The sequence below is a fragment of the Palaemon carinicauda genome, chromosome 35, assembly GCF_036898095.1.
Source record: "Palaemon carinicauda isolate YSFRI2023 chromosome 35, ASM3689809v2, whole genome shotgun sequence".
NCBI classification, from domain to species: domain Eukaryota; kingdom Metazoa; phylum Arthropoda; class Malacostraca; order Decapoda; family Palaemonidae; genus Palaemon; species Palaemon carinicauda.
In genome coordinates, this window is record NC_090759.1 from 50,060,303 (window position 1) to 50,065,302 (window position 5,000).

Consider the following 5,000-nt stretch of genomic DNA (forward strand, 5'->3'; position numbering starts at 1 on the left):
AAGGCTGCACTAAAATCAAGGCCAATCATAAAAACTTCCGGACCACAATCAAGGGATTTCTGAACAGCATTGGAGATTGTAAGAAGGGCATCACATGCTCCAAGGCCTTTACGAAAACCAAATTGCAAACTAGGGAGTAGATGATTACCTTCAGCAAACCTATTAAGACGTTTTTCCAGAAGACGTTCAAAAACTTTAGATAATATGGGAGTTATGGAAATCGGGCGGTAATCAGTGGGACTTGAGCTACCACAAACACATTTACATAGAGGAGTAACATTACCAATTCTCCTACTAGTGCTAAAAGCTCCTCTTCTTGCTAACTTGCGCTAAATAACAGATAACTTTGGAGCTAAGAAATCTACTGTCTTTATAAAAAACAAAGGAAAAATACCATTTGGGTCTACACCTCCATAAGCATCAAGGTCCACCAACAGAGCTTTAATCTCACGAGATCGAAAAGCTAAACTAGTTAGTTTAGCCTCAGGAAAACAGGAATGAGGAAGTTCAAGTTTTTCATTACTCTGTTTACTGTCAAACACATCAGCCAAAAGGGTTGCCTTTTCCTTTGGACAGTGAGTGACTGAGCCATCTGGTTTAAGTAAAGGAGGAACTGTTGCATCTACACCAAAGAGTGCAGATTTAAGGGTAGACCACCATTTATGTTCCTGAGTTGTACCAGAAAGTGTTTCTTTTATGGTTAAATTGTACTCCTTTTCAGTTGAGGCATAAACTCTCTGAGCAAAAGCTCGAAGCTGAGTATAGTTGTTCCAGGTCAAATCTGATCTGTTACCCTTCCAAAGTTGATAGGCCTCCTGCTTCTCCAAAAAAGCACGTCTACAATCATCATTAAACCACAGTTTGTCCTTCACTCGGTATCTTAGAACACAAGAAGGGATACGCCTATCAATTATGTAGACTAGATTCTCATTCAAAGGGACAACAGGATCTACACTATTATATAATAGTGACCAATTCAAGCACAAAAGATCATGTAAAATCCCATTCCAGTCTGCTTGGGATTTCATATAAATTTTACAAGAATGTGATATATCAGGGACAGGCTGCTCAGTCTTCACTAATAATGAAATCAAGGCATGATCAGATGTCCCGACTGGAGAACCAACCTTACTAGTTATAACGCCAGGGGAGTCAGTGTATACGAGGTCCAAACAATTACCAGACCTGTGAGTAGCTTCATTTATGATTTGCTCACAGCCTGATTCAGAGGCAAAGTCTAAAGCTCTTAAGCCATGGCGATCGGTAGGAGAGATAGAACTTAACCACTCCCTATGGTGAGCATTAAAATCACCAACAAAGACAAAAGAAGCCTTTCAATCATCTTCTTGTATCTTAGCCATAATGGTAAGAAGACAATCGAAGATAGAATCATCCATGTCTGGATTCCGGTAAATCGAACACAAATAAAAGTTGTTATGCCCGCCACAAACTTTTATTACCTGAATCTCATGACATCCACATTGATAGCAGGACTTATGAGAAGCAGGGTACTCGGTCCTAATATACACCGCCATTCCCCTGGCCCCATTATTGGCTTCTTAAAACCAGTTATAAGGAGCTCAGATGAGTGCCTCATATTAGAAACCAAAGTTTCTGAGCACAAAAGAATATCATACTGTTTGGACGCAACTGTAAGGTCGCGGATATTTGCATGAAGATCACGAATATTGCAATACAGAAGACGACATTGACGAAATCTAGGACGTACTGGTCCCGGGTGTCGCTCAATGTCTCCAGACAGCATAAGAATTAATAGAAATAAAAAAGAGACATCATACTTTATAACAAAAACAATACGTACAGAATTATAAACAAAGTGATTGATGATTCCCATAGACTATAGTAAAAAGTCGGAAAAACTGGTCAACATGGAGGAGCCGATACACCATGCAAGGCTAAATACCCTCCAGGATAGCCACTTCAGCTACAATCCTAGTCGGAAAAGCAAGAAGCTTCAAGCCCAAGGGCTCCAACAGGGAAAAATATCGTCTCTAACTTGAGCTCTTAAATCAATACTTCTCCATTCATCATCTACTTCACGTTTCATAGTCCTCAACCATGTAGGCCTGTGACTTCCAACACCTCTAATGCCTTGTGGAGCCCAGTTAAAAGTTTAGTGTGTGTATTTATATATATATATATATATATATATATATATATATATATATATATATATATATATAGAAATTTATTTCTAATTGAACACGATGTTGTGTTGATATTTATCCATATTGACTCATTAGGGGTAATTTGAATGAATTACTACCAATTGTGTCACGTGGTGGCCCGGGAAATTGGGTAAAACTCGCTGGTAAGAGACTGATGTCTCGCCAGGTAGATCCTCGGATAGCTGGTAGCGTCAGGTTCCAATTTCTTTTATGGGCTCTCGTGACATGGTTGGTTTCGACCTGGCCTTTCATTAGAAGGGGCTAGCGTTCGATCCCAAGTATGAGGTAGAAATTTATTTCTATTTGAACACGATGTTGTGTTGATATTTATCCATATTGACTCATTAGGGGTATTTTGAATGAATTACTACCAATTGTGTCACGTGGTGGCCCGGGAAATTGGGTAAAACTCGCTGGTAAGAGACTGATGTCTCGCCAGGTAAATCCTCGGACAGCTGGTAGCGTCAGGTTCCAATTTCTTTTATGGGCTCTCGTGACATGGTTGGTTTCGACCTGGCCTTTCATTAGAAGGGGCTAGCGTTCGATCTCAAGTATGAGGTAGAAATTTATTTCTATTTGAACACGATGTTGTGTTGATATTTATCCATATTGACTCATTAGGGGTAATTTGAATGAATTACTACCAATTGTGTCACGTGGTGGCCCGGGAAATTGGGTAAAACTCGCTGGTAAGAGACTGATGTCTCGCCAGGTAAATCCTCGGACAGCTGGTAGCGTCAGGTTCCAATTTCTTTTATGGGCTCTCGTGACATGGTTGGTTTCGTCCTGGCCTTTCATTAGAAGGGGCTAGCGTTCGATCCCAAGTATGAGGTAGAAATTTATTTCTATTTGAACACGATGTTGTGTTGATATTTATCCATATTGACTCATTAGGGGTAATTTGAATGAATTACTACCAATTGTGTCACGTGGTGGCCCGGGAAATTGGGTAAAACTCGCTGGTAAGACACTGATGTCTCGCCAGGTAAATCCTCGGACAGCTGGTACCGTCAGGTTCCAATTTCTTTTATGGGCTCTCGTGACATGGTTGGTTTCGACCTGGCCTTTCATTAGAAAGGGCTAGCGTTCGATCCCAAGTATGAGGTAGAAATTTATTTCTATTTGAACACGATGTTGTGTTGATATTTATCCATATATATATATATATATATATATATATATATATATATATATATATATATATATATATATATATATATATATATATCCTTGAAACTGTTTTGTATTCTTGATGTAATATGTGACGATCTTGTGAAAATGTAGTTAGAATCAGAATATCATCTATATCTTTAAATGTAGCCCTTGAAGTAGTAGTAGTAGCAGCAGCAGCAGCAGCAGCAGCAGCAGCAGTAGTAGTAGTAGTAGTAGTAGTAGTAGTAGTAGCAGCTAAGCTACAAACCTTGTTGGAAAAGCTGGATGCCATAAACCCAAGAGCTTCAACAGGGTAAAATGCCCAGTGAGGAAACGAAATAAGAACATAAATCACTTAAATGAGAAGTAATAAGTAAAGCATATGAAATTTCTTTAATCTAAAACAGCCTTTAAATATATGTCATATATAAATGATGAAGACCGATTCATGTGGTGGCCGATATGGTAACGTCCTTGACTGGTGAACGCCTGACAGGGGTTCGAGTCCCGCACAAATTCTTGAGTTCCTTTTGTCGCTGCAACCTCATCAATAGGTCTATCTGTTGAGTCATCAGCAGCCATTGTCCGGCCCTCCTTGGAGAGGGGGCTTGGGCGCTGATCATATGTATATATGGTCAGTCTCCAGTGCATTGTCCACCTCGATAGGGCAATGTCTCTGTCCATAGCCTCTGCCATTCATGAGCAGCCTTTAAACCTTTAATAGCATTAAAATTTATAAAGATTTATAAGTAATAACCATGAATTTATCACCAGAAATTAGAAAATGCTGTTCAGGTGTTTCTCCCAAGCCATTACATTGGTTAATTCATCACCATATGTTATTTTAACTCCTGATGGGCAAACTTTTATAGCCCAATTAGGGTGGAGATAATAGGGGTGCTTATATTTCATTCCCAAATCATTCTCATGTAATTGAGGCAGGTTTTTACTTTGGGTCATTATTATTATTATTATTATTATTATTATTATTATTATTATTATTATTATTATTATTATTATTATTATTATTATTATTATTACTTTTACTATTACCATTACTTGTTAAACTACAACCTTAGTTGGAAAAGCAGAATACTTTAAGCCCAAGGGCTCCAACAGTTTATTGGTTTTGGGTGTAACGCTACTGAACGCCTCAAAGATTTATCTGACAATTGGGAAAAGATAGAATGCAGGGACCCAAACAATTTGATCACCTTTTTGCAAGCACGAATCCCCTTCACCTAATGGAGCAGGTCACTCTGCTGCATTACCTCTGTTGTAACACATGGTACAGTTATTATACATCAAACTATAGTGGCTATAATACTTTTCAATTTATGGAGGGCAAAGAGGCTTTCAATTACTTGTTCAAGTATAAAACGTGGGATTTACTCTTGGGTCAAAATCAACCATGACTTAACAAATAAGTAGTGTAATTGACCCACCAGTATTACTGATGCACAGAATATGTTCCAATATTCACTATGCAGTAATCTTGCATTGTTATTTGACTGCACTTGTTCTCCCAGCCCCCCAAAAATACAGCTGTATTTGGAAATGAATTTTGAGACCTGCTACAGTCCCAAGAATGAATACTGCCTAGAGATGGACTCTCTTTTTTCTTTTTGAACGAAGGAACCATGACATATCAAACCATTT